Source organism: Rhopilema esculentum, chromosome 4 (assembly GCF_057945365.1).
Source record: "Rhopilema esculentum isolate cy_ngs chromosome 4, ASM5794536v1, whole genome shotgun sequence".
Classification (NCBI taxonomy): Eukaryota; Metazoa; Cnidaria; class Scyphozoa; order Rhizostomeae; family Rhizostomatidae; genus Rhopilema; species Rhopilema esculentum.
This window is the reverse complement of record NC_142818.1, coordinates 785,462-801,548: the sequence shown is the minus strand read 5'-3', so window position 1 is coordinate 801,548 and position 16,087 is coordinate 785,462.

Sequence of the window (16,087 nt, the reverse complement as noted above, 5' to 3'; positions counted from 1 at the left end):
CATGTCCCCTTCAGAATTTTTTTTGACCCCTTACTTGGCCCCCCAGTTTTGTACAAAAGTTATTATAAATAATTTTATGTTTCTTCCATAGGTGTTCAATTGTTTTTGCCATTTTTGCTATGGTTGATATTTTTGCTAGCATATCAATCTTTATTTCATTTATTCAACAAGCTAGGAGCCCTGATAAAATTTTTTATTTCTAATCAAGGTGAACATTGAAAAAGTTTTGATTCATTCCTGAAGTTTCTAGAAACATTTTATTCTTGACAACCATTTCTTTTTTGATTCTATATTTGTTACATATTATCACAAGATACCGCTTCTTGGGTTGAGATGCGCAGTGCAAGCCCAAACCAAGTTTCTTTGCATCCTGTTGAAAACCCTTTTCGCGTAGGGAAAATACGCCTCTAACTGAAAGCTGGCCGCCAACTAGGCCTCCAGATTTTTAAAGCTAGATTTTCCACTGAGGAAAACTGTAGAAAAGTATACAAATCTCAATTTACTCTGTATAGAATTGCTCTTAATGATTCCGGAATGAAATATTTTGTAATTTTACAGTCAGGAAAAGTGTCATTGTGGCATTTCATTTTCTGCTGTTGCATCTTACTATGATTCAACTCAATCCAACCTCTCTTTGGCGCAAAGGCCGCTTAGAAGCAGTATTCTCGTTTCAAGCTAACGTTTCTAATTTGACGTCATTCGATTGCCGGAAAGACTAAAAAACAGTTGTCGTTTCAATTATCAGAAGACAGATGGTTTTTACTTTGCGAGAAAAGATGTGTATCGATTAAAAAGCAGAGTTTGCGATTGAATGTAAAATATTCGCTAGTATTGATTATAAAAGACCCTGAATGCAGATCATATCAAGGTGCGTAAAGAGGAATTGCTTTTTCATACATTATAGCATCTTTTTTGCTTTTGCAGATTAAAAATAATTCATAGTTTTCGGGAAGTATTCCATTTTAGTTATAAATCTCACGTTTTATCCCTATACGTCCCTCAGTTTTACGATGTCATGCTTTATAAGTCCTTTATGACATGCAGCGTTTAATAATGACCAAAATGTTCGGTCTTTATCCATAACGCTCCATTCAATTAAACCTTATCTATATATGGGTAAGACTAATACATTGGGTTATAAAATCCCTTAGCTGCAAATAGGGAGCTCACCTCCGTTTCTAAAAACTATGGGACATGCCCTACAGTTCCAAAGTTTATGATTCATACGTAAATAAACAATAAAGTTGAAACATATTGTTTCCTGTCGAAAAATCACACGCGATAAAACATAAATTTCCTAAAAGTCACTCATTGGCAGACTCAATCATTGGCAGACTAACACTGAGTTAGACTAAGGCAGTTTTCGTGTTTTTTTCTCTTTCAATCAGGGCCGCACTAGCATTTGTAGGGTCCCCGGACCCAACCGTAGTTAGGGCCTAACTTTCAACAAATGTGAAAGTTCGAGCATTTTATATGTAAAATCTGAGATACAAGAAATTTTATGAATTATTGAAAAATTAAATGAAAGCTGAAAAAATCTGCCTTTGTAGCTACAAAAATTCTATTAATGAGTCGAACAAATACATTTAGTACTATGTACATGAAAAATCAGAATTTTTTCATTGATAAGTATGCGTCCTTAATTGATCATAAAAAAACCTCTCGATTTACTTACTACCCGAGGCTGCACCATGGTTGCAGCAGAAGGGTGAGAAAATTTTCAAATACGAGTGATTTCAGTTCGCTGGGAAATACATACTTACCTACAGAGCATAATCAAGCCCGTAGGCAGGTCAGTTGAGTAGGGGTGGCAAACTCTTAGTGTCCAATGAAGGCAAACTTCAATTCTAAGGGGTGTTGGGGGAGGGAAGGGGGAGTTGGTAGAGTTAGTGGAAAGATGAAGCAAAAAAGGTGTCTTCAGCAATGAAATGATTTTCTTCATCTTAATTTCTATACATCTAAAAAACTTTCAATTGCTATGTCTTCCATCAAAATCTTCCTTTCAGACGCAAGAAATGCAAGATTGCACTTTCTCTCTGTCCGCAAAAAAACTTAACTTAAGGGAATCTACCCCTTGTTAATGCAGAAAACAAGCACTTTTCAAAGTCTTTATGTGTTGATGTAAAGGCAGCAGTAACAGTAACTGCATAAAAATTGATAAAATTTTGCGAGCATCGAAAAACCGTATTTGTAATGTTTCAATTTTGTCTGTCAGGCAGTATTCAATTGAAAACTTTGTGTCTTGTTATTCCTTTTTTGTCATGCAGTATTCGAAATATCCCTTTTTTGTAATTTTTCAGTTTATATGTTAGGCGGTATTCAATTGAAAACTTTGCCTTATGTTTCATGCACTATTCGATAGTACCCTATTTGTATAGCCCCCAATATGCCCTATCTTCATCGTTTCAGTCTTGTAGAACATCCAGTGTTAAGTATAAACGTATTCGTCCTTCTTCATCTTTTTGCATCACGAAGTATTCAAGATATGTCTTTTTGGTAGTTTATCGGCTATATACATGATTTCACTGTTCAATATTACCCTATATTTAACTTTAAGATTTCAATGACACGCAGTAATTGTTTCCACCTTGGTAATATCGTTGCAGCTTACTATGTTGGCCATCATTCTAAAATGCATACGAATCCCGACACAGTCCAGCCCAAATTCTCATTCTGCATCTTCTATCTCAATCTCCGAAGTTTCAACCTTTTATGTCAGGAAGCATTCAGTGCAACCCTATTTCCAACGTCTCAGCACTACATGTCAAACAATATAAATTATTACCTATTTTCATCCTTTCATTCAGTCTTATGTATTTTTAACGTTTTAGCTTTTCTTCTTAGCGAACAGCAGTACAATAGTTCCAGTTTCAGGAGATGTAGATTTCCTTCTGATTCTCGAGATTTTTCTTTTGATTTTCTTTTTATTTGACTTTTTCTTGAAGCGTGTTTTGGTTAAAATCCCTTTATAAAATAGCAAATTGTGTACAAAAACGAACATTTCGACCAATAAGTGGGTACGTATAAATATATAAAATAAGTCGGATATTGCTCTCGAAAGTATATTTTTCTTTTCTAGCCTAGAAATCATCTCACTACGGCAATGCTTCTCTTGTTGTTATGTAAGATATTTTTAACATTGTTGAACCTCTTTTCCACGCAAGTGAAAGTTTATGATTATGATGTCACATTCTCGATGTTAATTAATTTTTATAATTTGACGTCAATTGATTGCTGGGATAGCTATAAAACTGTTTTTCGTTTGGCATTTTAGATATCATTAGATTGCCTAGGAGATCAACGCTGTACTATTAGCAAAAAATGTGAAGAGATTAAGATGCTGAGATTAAAATAAACGGGATAATTCACGAGCATTGAATACAAGACATTGGACGTGCATCATAACGTGGTTAGTAAAGGGGCATTGCTTTTTAAGGTACAATTACTGTACGTTCATGACACTGGTAATATTATCGATCATTTGCTTGTAGGAAAGGCAAATGTTTCATTGATCAATAAATGTTTTACACCTCTAGTGTATTGTTATGCAACTAGTTTTATGTTTTATTTAGTTGCGTGATGTTCAACAACGGAACTTATAAGAACATCAAAAGAACAGTCTTGTGATGTTCTTATTAGCTCCGTTGTTTGTCCAGGGTTGCCAGATGGGATTTACAAAAGAAGGCCAGACAAATGACAACCTCTGGCTAAATTGCATATAAAAAAGCCATTTTAAAAAAAATTCCAAAAAAATACATCGCGCAAAGTGAAGTATTTATTCCCATGCATGAGCCTTTTAGATAATTTCCAAGCCCAAGCAAGAAACTGATAAACTTTCTCCTTCAAACCAATTCCTTTGCTCATCGTGAGGTTATCTGATAATATTTGACATTTGAGTTTACACCGTGCAGTTGTGCTCTTTCGAGTCATAATTCATTTGCTACTTAGGGTGTTAAAGTTGATACCAAACAAAGGAATGACCTCATAACGTTTAGATAGGCCAAAAAATGCCAGATTTAAGCAGTAGACGAAAAACAATTTTTCCAGGCAACTTTACTCTGAAAAGGGCCAAAATTGGAAAAATTTGCCCTGAAAAAGCCAATCTGGCAACCTTGTGTTTGTCACCTTTCCATCAACATTCCGTGGTATTGCATCATCCCATCACCACTATTGTTATCATCAGTCCTTTTGTTTGTTTTAATGATGATTAAATGAAATTTAATCAGAGTTAATTTCACGAGGGGCTTTTGAGCGTTAACTAATTTGCATGAGATTGTTTTTATTACTATTTTGTTATGTTTTCTTGTGCCACGCTTCCTCGCATTTTGCTTGTATCTGCTCTATTAGTTTATGAGCAATGCAGGGAGTCTTTCGGCCTCCTGTAAATTTGATTTGTATAACTAGGGTAAGATGTGTGTTTCGTGGCGTTTTCATTCCCCTGGTTAATCTAGGGGTATTTAAGATTTTGGCATAGCGTGGGTCTCATCTTGCTTGGTAAAGCCACAATACAACTAGGCTGTTTCATCGTATTTTCCCAGCCCTCCCTTCCTCATTTTGGTTTCTTTATGCTAAATACCTTTTCAGTATAACTTTGCGTGTTGAGTTTCTTTTATGGTATCGTTAAAACCCCTCATACCTTTAGGCATCTTTTATGCTTCTTAGAGTTTTCTGATGCTATTAGGTAGGACTGGTGCATCGGCTATTAGTGGGGAAAAGAAGCTTTTCCTGTCCATTCCCTCCCAATTATCAACCATATTTGGGGGTTATTGTGTAACTTCCCTTAGTAACCCCTATATGGTAGGTTGAGCGATTGGCGCCGATGCACCAACGCCCCAACTCGCTCTCGATGATGTGGGAACGTAGCCTCATGACTGACCTTTCTGATGTCTATGGCAGTTTTTCTGAGGGAGCTTTATGCCCTTTATGCTGGATTGGTATTCCCGAGTTAGTAAATTAAAGTAATTATTTTGTTAGCGTATTCAGGGTGCTTCTCTCGTGTGATTTTTATGCTGTGCCCTTGGTCGTGAATTCAAGTCGTTATGTAATGCCGTGAAGTAAGGTCTTGCAAGGTTGACGTTACGTGGAATCGTTGATTAATAAAATTGAACTTATTATCACCGCCGTTGCTTTTTAGATATTTAATAGCTAAACTGTTGATTTTTCTACATGAATATTGCTGCTTAAAATCTAGTTGTTGTTCTTTATGTGAAGCAGAACATCCGTAAAACTTCGTAGTTTTACAGTATTTGTATTTTAACTCTGTATATACAATCAAATATTTGCTTTTAAAATATCAAACGGTATGAAGGTTAAACCTTTTCTTGAATCAAAATAATAGTTATAAAGACTGGAGCTCAATAAATGTTTTTCGTGGAGTATTTAGAATAGCTCGATTAATTCCATGATAAAAATAACATCTAAACACACAAGCTGAACAATTATCTTCGTCCTTGATGTATTTCAAGAAATCTGAAATAATGGAATGACTGAAAGAATTGAGATTATCGAAAACGACCATAGTTCTTAAAAAGCATTTTCTAAGCCAACTATGGTTAAAAGCTTATTGAAACCAACCTTACCCCCCCCCCCCCCCCATACCACCCCCTGGCGCCGCCACTGTTCTCAAGCGCCTGAAGCATTCAGTGAAACCTAATACACTCCCAGCTCTGCAAGATTTACTAATTGCAAAGAAAAATCGGAAACATGGCTTGCTAAAGTATTTTTTGTCCAACACATCTCAAAAAGTTTCCAGTCAAAACTTTAGTCGTAACTTTACCATAGTCAACTTAAAGTCACAAACCGCAGTCCTTGGCTTCAATATGGGGTTTGCAGACTTTCCATTGGTAACAGCAGGAGACTCGTTGCTTTTTATATTATATGTTCATTGAGCTTTTTGATGCCTTCTAACGTTTAAGAAATTTCTTAATAAATTCTTTTATAATGTTTCGACGTTCCATATGTTGCAAATTTTTCATACAAAATAGAATAAATTATTCATAGAAAAAAAATGCATGCTTTCAAAATATGCATCTATTATACTCGGCAACAAAAGCTTGCACTTACCTTGTAAATTTTAAACTGAGAACATTATTAATATCGACAGGGCATATTGTATAACAACCTAACTAACTTGCTAACATTTTTTTTCTCGACGTAATCTCATAGATTAAGACCCCGTTTACACTGTCCCGGGACAATTTTGTACCGTTACGGTTCGCAAGTGTTTACACTGTCGCGGTTCCAAATTGTTTCGTTTAGCCGTTATTTTAGACTACAAAACTGCAAAGTCCAATCAAGGCTTGGACTGGGAAACAGTACAAGCCTTTTCTGTGGTCGTCTTCTCTTCAGAATTTCCTTTTCTTCAGAATTTGACAACGTAGTTACGCCACAATCAAAGCCTCGATTACCTACAACTGCCATACAAAAGACCTCTTTGTGAATCCGTGACAAAATCGTCTCGGATAGGTGTTTACACTGTCCCGTTCAAAAACGGAACCGTGACGGTACAAAATTCGTCCGCTTTCAAAGCAGGGTCCAAACTGTTCCGGATAGCAGAGCAAAATCGTCACGGTTCCACAGTGCTAGTGTAAACGGAAGGGCGAACCGCGACAGTTTTGTCACGGTTCCAAACTTGCACGGGACAGTGTAAACGGGGTCTAAGCTATGGACTTTCCAAATTCGTCCGGTACCTTTCTAGAAAATTCCTTGTTATCACTTGAATGATGATTTGATTAAATGTGACGTAAAATCATTCATTTACCTCTTCTTGATTGGTATATACGCGAGATTGATTCTATCATTTGGATTGATTAAATGTGACGCAAAATCATTCATTTACCTCTTCTTGATTGGTATATACGCGAGATTGATTCTATCATTTGGATTGATTAAATGTGACGTAAAATAATTCATTTACCTTTTCTTGATTGGTATACACAGAAGTTTGATTACATCTATTGGAGTGATTAAATGTGACGTAAAATCATTCATTTACCTCTTCTTGATTGGTATATACGGAAGTTTGATTCTATCAATTGGATTGATTAAATGTGACGTAAAATAATTCATTTACCTTTTCTTGATTGGTATACACAGAAGTTTGATTATATCAATTGGATTGATTAAATGTGACGTAAAATCATTCATTTACCTCTTCTGGATTGGTATATACGGAAGTTTGATTCTATCAATTGGATTGATTAAATGTGACGTAAAATCATTCATTTACCTCTTCTTGATTGGTATATACGGAAGTTTGATTCTATCATTTGGATTGATTAAATGTGACGCAAAATCATTCATTTACCTTTTCTTGATTGGTATACACAGAAGTTTGATTATATCAATTGGATTGATTAAATGTGACGTAAAATCATTCATTTACCTCTTCTTGATTGGTATATACGGAAGTTTGATTCTATCAATTGGATTGATTAAATGTGACGTAAAATCATTCATTTACCTCTTCTTGATTGGTATATACGCGAGATTGATTCTATCATTTGGATTGATTAAATGTGACGCAAAATCATTCATTTACCTCTTCTTGATTGGTATATACGCGAGATTGATTCTATCATTTGGATTGATTAAATGTGACGTAAAATCATTCATTTACCTTTTCTTGATTGGTATACACAGAAGTTTGATTATATCAATTGGATTGATTAAATGTGACGTAAAATCATTCATTTACCTCTTCTTGATTGGTATATACGGAAGTTTGATTCTATCAATTGGATTGATTAAATGTGACGTAAAATCATTCATTTACCTTTTCTTGATTGGTATATACGGAAGTTTGATTATATCAATTGGATTGATTTAATGTGACGCAAAATAATTCATTTACCTTTTCTTGATTGGTTTATACGCGAGATTGATTATATCAGTTGGATTGATTAAATGTGACGTAAAATCATTCATTTACCTTTTCTTGATTGGTATATACGGAAGTTTGATTATATCAATTGGATTGATTAAATGTGACGCAAAATCATTCATTTACCTCTTCTTGATTGGTATATACGCGAGATTGATTCTATCATTTGGATTGATTAAATGTGACGTAAAATAATTCATTAACCTTTTCTTGATTGGTATACACAGAAGCTTGATTATATCAATTGGATTGATTAAATGTGACGCAAAATAATTCATTTACCTTTTCTTGATTGGTTTATACGCGAGATTGATTATATCAGTTGGATTGATTAAATGTGACGTAAAATCATTCATTTACCTCTTCTTGATTGGTATACACAGAAGTTTCATTATATCAATTGGAGTGATTAAATGTGACGTAAAATCATTCATTTACCTCTTCTTGATTGGTATATACGCGAGATTGATTCTATCATTTGGATTGATTAAATGTGACGCAAAATCATTCATTTACCTCTTCTTGATTGGTATATACGCGAGATTGATTCTATCATTTGGATTGATTAAATGTGACGTAAAATAATTCATTTACCTTTTCTTGATTGGTATACACAGAAGTTTGATTATATCAATTGGATTGATTAAATGTGACGTAAAATCATTCATTTACCTCTTCTTGATTGGTATATACGGAAGTTTGATTCTATCAATTGGATTGATTAAATGTGACGTAAAATCATTCATTTACCTCTTCTTGATTGGTATATACGCGAGATTGATTATATCATTTGGATTAATTAAATGTGACGTAAAATAATTCATTTACCTTTTCTTGATTGGTATACACAGAAGTTTGATTATATCAAATGGATTGATTAAATGTGACGTAAAATCATTCATTTACCTCTTCTTGATTGGTATATACGGAAGTTTGATTATATCAATTGGAGTGATTAAATGTGACGTAAAATCATTCATTTACCTCTTCTTGATTGGTATATACGCGAGATTGATTATTTCATTTGGATTGATTAAATGTGACGTAAAATCATTCATTTACCTCTTCTTGATTGGTATATACGCGAGGTTGATTATATCATTTGGATTGATTAAATGTGACGTAAAATCATTCATTTACGTCTTCTTGATTGGTATATACGGAAGTTTGATTATATCAATTGGAGTGATTAAATGTGACGTAAAATCATTCATTTACCTCTTCTTGATTGGTATATACGCGAGATTGATTATTTCATTTGGATTGATTAAATGTGACGTAAAATCATTCATTTACCTCTTCTTGATTGGTTTATACGCGAGATTGATTATATCATTTGGATTGATTAAATGTGACGTAAAATCATTCATTTACCTCTTCTTGATTGGTATATACGCGAGGTTGATTATATCAATTGGAGTGATTAAATGTGACGTAAAATCATTCATTTACCTCTTCTTGATTGGTATATACGGAAGTTTGATTATATCAATTGGAGTGATTAAATGTGACGTAAAATCATTCATTTACCTCTTCTTGATTGGTATATACGCGAGATTGATTATTTCATTTGGATTGATTAAATGTGACGTAAAATCATTCATTTACCTCTTCTTGATTGGTTTATACGCGAGATTGATTATATCATTTGGATTGATTAAATGTGACGTAAAATCATTCATTTACCTCTTTCTTGATTGGTATATACGCGAGATTGATTATATCATTTGGATTAATTAAATGTGACGTAAAATAATTCATTTACCTTTTCTTGATTGGTATACACAGAAGTTTGATTATATCAAATGGATTGATTAAATGTGACGTAAAATCATTCATTTACCTCTTCTTGATTGGTATATACGGAAGTTTGATTATATCAATTGGAGTGATTAAATGTGACGTAAAATCATTCATTTACCTCTTCTTGATTGGTATATACGCGAGATTGATTATTTCATTTGGATTGATTAAATGTGACGTAAAATCATTCATTTACCTCTTCTTGATTGGTATATACGCGAGGTTGATTATATCATTTGGATTGATTAAATGTGACGTAAAATCATTCATTTACGTCTTCTTGATTGGTATATACGGAAGTTTGATTATATCAATTGGAGTGATTAAATGTGACGTAAAATCATTCATTTACCTCTTCTTGATTGGTATATACGCGAGATTGATTATTTCATTTGGATTGATTAAATGTGACGTAAAATCATTCATTTACCTCTTCTTGATTGGTTTATACGCGAGATTGATTATATCATTTGGATTGATTAAATGTGACGTAAAATCATTCATTTACCTCTTCTTGATTGGTATATACGCGAGGTTGATTATATCAATTGGAGTGATTAAATGTGACGTAAAATCATTCATTTACCTCTTCTTGATTGGTATATACGGAAGTTTGATTATATCAATTGGAGTGATTAAATGTGACGTAAAATCATTCATTTACCTCTTCTTGATTGGTATATACGCGAGATTGATTATTTCATTTGGATTGATTAAATGTGACGTAAAATCATTCATTTACCTCTTCTTGATTGGTTTATACGCGAGATTGATTATATCATTTGGATTGATTAAATGTGACGTAAAATCATTCATTTACCTCTTTCTTGATTGGTATAAACGCGAGATTGATTATATCATTTGGATTGATTAAATGTGACGTAAAATAATTCATTTACCTCCTCTTTATTGGTATATCCAGAAGTTTGATTATATCATTTGGATTAATTAAATGTGACGTAAAATAATTCATTTACCTCTTCTTGATTGGTATATACGCGAGATTGATTATATCATTTGGATTGATTAAATGTGACGTAAAATAATTCATTTACCTCCTCTTTATTGGTATATACAGAAGTTTGATTATATCATTCGGATTAATTAAATGTGACGTAAAATCATTCATTTACCTCTTCTTGATTGGTATATACGCGAGGTTGATTATATCATTTGGATTGATTAAATGTGACGTAAAATCATTCATTTACCTCTTTCTTGATTGGTATATACGCGAGATTGATTATATCATTTGGATTGATTAAATGTGACGTAAAATCATTCATTTACCTCCTCTTTATTGGTATTTACGCGAGATTGATTATATCATTTGGATTGATTAAATGTGACGTAAAATCATTCATTTACCTCTTCTTGATTGGTATATACGCGAGATTGATTATATAATTTGGATTGATTAAATGTGACGTAAAATAATTCATTTACCTCCTCTTTATTGGTATATACAGAAGTTTGATTTTATCATTTGGATTAATTAAATGTGACGTAAAATAATTCATTTACCTTTTCTTGAATGGTATACACAGAAGTTTGATTATATCGATTGGATTGATTAAATGTGACGTAAAATCATTCATTTACCTCTTCTTGATTGGTATATACGGAAGTTTGATTATATCAATTGGAGTGATTAAATGTGACGTAAAATCATTCATTTACCTCTTCTTGATTGGTATATACGCGAGATTGATTATATCATTTGGATTGATTAAATGTGACGTAAAATCATTCATTTACCTCCTCTTAATTGGTATATACAGAAGTTTGATTATATCATTTGGATTGATTAAATGTGACGTAAAATAATTCATTTACCTTTTCTTGATTGGTATACACAAAAGTTTGATTATATCAATTGGAGTGATTAAATGTGACGTAAAATCATTCATTTACCTCTTCTTGATTGGTATATACGCGAGATTGATTATATCATTTGGATTGATTAAATGTGACGTAAAATCATTCATTTACCTCTTCTTGATTGGTATATACGGAAGTTTCATTATATAAATTAGAGTGATTAAATGTGACGTAAAATCATTCATTTACCTCTTCTTTATTGGTATATACGTGAGATTGATTATATCATTTGGATTGATTAAATGTGACGTAAAATCATTCATTTACCTTTTCTTGATTGGTATATACGGAAGTTTGATTATATCAGTTGGATTGATTAAATGTGACGTAAAATCATTCATTTACCTCTTCTTGATTGGTATATACGCGAGATTGATTATATCATTTGGATTGATTAAATGTGACGTAAAATAATTCATTTACCTCCTCTTTATTGGTATATACAGAAGTTTGATTTTATCATTTGGATTAATTAAATGTGACGTAAAATAATTCATTTACCTTTTCTTGAATGGTATACACAGAAGTTTGATTATATCAATTGGATTGATTAAATGTGACGTAAAATCATTCATTTACCTCTTCTTGATTGTTATATACGGAAGTTTGATTATATCAATTGGAGTGATTAAATGTGACGTAAAATCATTCATTTACCTCTTCTTGATTGGTATATACGCGAGATTGATTATATCATTTGGATTGATTAAATGTGACGTAAAATCATTCATTTACCTCCTCTTTATTGGTATATACAGAAGTTTGATTATATCATTTGGATTGATTAAATGTGACGTAAAATAATTCATTTACCTTTTCTTGATTGGTATACACAGAAATTTGATTATATCAATTGGAGTGATTAAATGTGACGTAAAATCATTCATTTACCTCTTCTTGATTGGTATATACGCGAGATTGATTATATCATTTGGATTGATTAAATGTGACGTAAAATCATTCATTTACCTCTTCTTGATTGGTATATACGCGAGATTGATTATATCATTTGGATTGATTAAATGTGACGTAAAATCATTCATTTACCTCTTCTTGATTGGTATATACGGAAGTTTCATTATATAAATTAGAGTGATTAAATGTGACGTAAAATCATTCATTTACCTCTTCTTTATTGGTATATACGTGAGATTGATTATATCATTTGGATTGATTAAATGTGACGTAAAATCATTCATTTACCTTTTCTTGATTGGTATATACGGAAGTTTGATTATATCAGTTGGATTGATTAAATGTGACGTAAAATCATTCATTTACCTCTTCTTGATTGGTATATACGCGAGATTGATTATATCATTTGGATTGATTAAATGTGACGTAAAATAATTCATTTACCTCCTCTTTATTGGTATATACAGAAGTTTGATTTTATCATTTGGATTAATTAAATGTGACGTAAAATAATTCATTTACCTTTTCTTGAATGGTATACACAGAAGTTTGATTATATCAATTGGATTGATTAAATGTGACGTAAAATCATTCATTTACCTCTTCTTGATTGTTATATACGGAAGTTTGATTATATCAATTGGAGTGATTAAATGTGACGTAAAATCATTCATTTACCTCTTCTTGATTGGTATATACGCGAGATTGATTATATCATTTGGATTGATTAAATGTGACGTAAAATCATTCATTTACCTCCTCTTTATTGGTATATACAGAAGTTTGATTATATCATTTGGATTGATTAAATGTGACGTAAATCATTCATTTACCTCTTCTTGATTGGTATATACGCGAGATTGATTATATCATTTGGAGTGATTAAATGTGACGTAAAATCATTCATTTACCTCTTCTTGATTGGTATATACGCGAGATTGATTATATCATTTGGAGTGATTAAATGTGACGTAAAATCATTCATTTACCTCTTCTTGATTGGTTTATACGCGAGATTGATTATATCATTTGGATTGATTAAATGTGACGTAAAATCATTCATTTACCTCTTCTTGATTGGTTTATACGCGAGATTGATTATATCATTTGGAGTGATTAAATGTGACGTAAAATCATTCATTTACGTCTTCTTTATTGGTTTATACGCGAGATTGATTATATCATTTGGATTGATTAAATGTGACGTAAAATCATTCATTTACCTCTTCTTGATTGGTATATACGCGAGATTGATTATATCATTTGGATTGATTAAATGTGACGTAAAATCATTCATTTACCTCTTCTTGATTGGTTTATACGCGAGATTGATTATATCATTTGGATTGATTAAATGTGACGTAAAATCATTCATTTACCTCTTCTTGATTGGTATATACGCGAGATTGATTATATCATTTGGAGTGATTAAATGTGACGTAAAATCATTCATTTACGTCTTCTTTATTGATTTATACGCGAGATTGATTATATCATTTGGATTGATTAAATGTGACGTAAAATCATTCATTTACCTCTTCTTGATTGGTATATACGCGAGATTGATTATATCAGTTGGATTGATTAAATGTGACGTAAAATAATTCATTTACCTTTTCTTGATTGGTTTATACGCGAGATTGATTATATCAGTTGGATTGATTAAATGTGACGTAAAATCATTCATTTACCTCTTCTTGATTGGTATATACGCGAGATTGATTATATCATTTGGATTGATTAAATGTGACGTAAAATAATTCATTTACCTTTTCTTGATTGGTATACACAGAAGTTTCATTGTATCAATTGGAGTGATTAAATGTGACGTAAAATCATTCATTTACCTCCTCTTTATTGGTATATACAGAAGTTTGATTATATCATTTGGATTGATTAAATGTGACGTAAAATCATTCATTTACGTCTTCTTTATTGATTTATACGCGAGATTGATTATATCATTTGGAGTGATTAAATGTGACGTAAAATAATTCATTTACCTTTTCTTGATTGGTTTATACGCGAGATTGATTATATCAGTTGGATTGATTAAATGTGACGTAAAATCATTCATTTACCTTTTCTTGATTGGTTTATACGCGAGATTGATTATATCATTTGGAGTGATTAAATGTGACGTAAAATAATTCATTTACCTTTTCTTGATTGGTTTATACGCGAGATTGATTATATCAGTTGGATTGATTAAATGTGACGTAAAATAATTCATTTACCTTTTCTTGATTGGTTTATACGCGAGATTGATTATATCAGTTGGATTGATTAAATGTGACGTAAAATCATTCATTTACCTCTTCTTGATTGGTATATACGCGAGATTGATTATATCATTTGGATTGATTAAATGTGACGTAAAATAATTCATTTACCTTTTCTTGATTGGTATACACAGAAGTTTCATTGTATCAATTGGAGTGATTAAATGTGACGTAAAATCATTCATTTACCTCCTCTTTATTGGTATATACAGAAGTTTGATTATATCATTTGGATTGATTAAATGTGACGTAAAATCATTCATTTACGTCTTCTTTATTGATTTATACGCGAGATTGATTATATCATTTGGAGTGATTAAATGTGACGTAAAATAATTCATTTACCTTTTCTTGATTGGTTTATACGCGAGATTGATTATATCAGTTGGATTGATTAAATGTGACGTAAAATCATTCATTTACCTCTTCTTGATTGGTATATACGCGAGATTGATTATATCATTTGGATTGATTAAATGTGACGTAAAATAATTCATTTACCTTTTCTTGATTGGTATACACAGAAGTTTCATTGTATCAATTGGAGTGATTAAATGTGACGTAAAATCATTCATTTACCTCCTCTTTATTGGTATATACAGAAGTTTGATTATATCATTTGGATTGATTAAATGTGACGTAAAATCATTCATTTACTTCTTCTTGATTGGTATATACGCGAGATTGATTATATCATTTGGATTGATTAAATGTGACGTAAAATCATTCATTTACCTTTTCTTGATTGGTATATACGTAAGTTTGATTATATCAATTGGATTGATTAAATGTGACGCAAAATCATTCATTTACCTCTTCTTTATTGGTATATACGGAAGTTTGATTATATCATTTGGATTGATTAAATGTGACGTAAAATCATTCCTTTACCTCTTCTTTATTGGTATATACGGAAGTTTGATTATATCATTTGGATTGATTAAATGTGACGTAAAATCATTCATTTACCTCTTCTCGATTGGTATAGACGCGAGATTGATTATATCATTTGGATTGATTAAATGTGACGTAAAATCATTCACTTACCTCTTCTTTATTGGTTTATACGCGAGATTGATTATATCATTTGGATTGATTAAATGTGACGTAAAATCATTCATTTACCTCTTCTTGATTGGTATATACGCGAGATTGATTATATCATTTGGATTGATTAAATGTGACGTAAAATAATTCATTTACCTTTTCTTGATTGGTATATACGCGAGATTGATTATATCATTTGGATTGATTAAATGTGACGTAAAATAATTCATTTACCTTTTCTTGATTGGTTTATACGCGAGATTGATTATATCAGTTG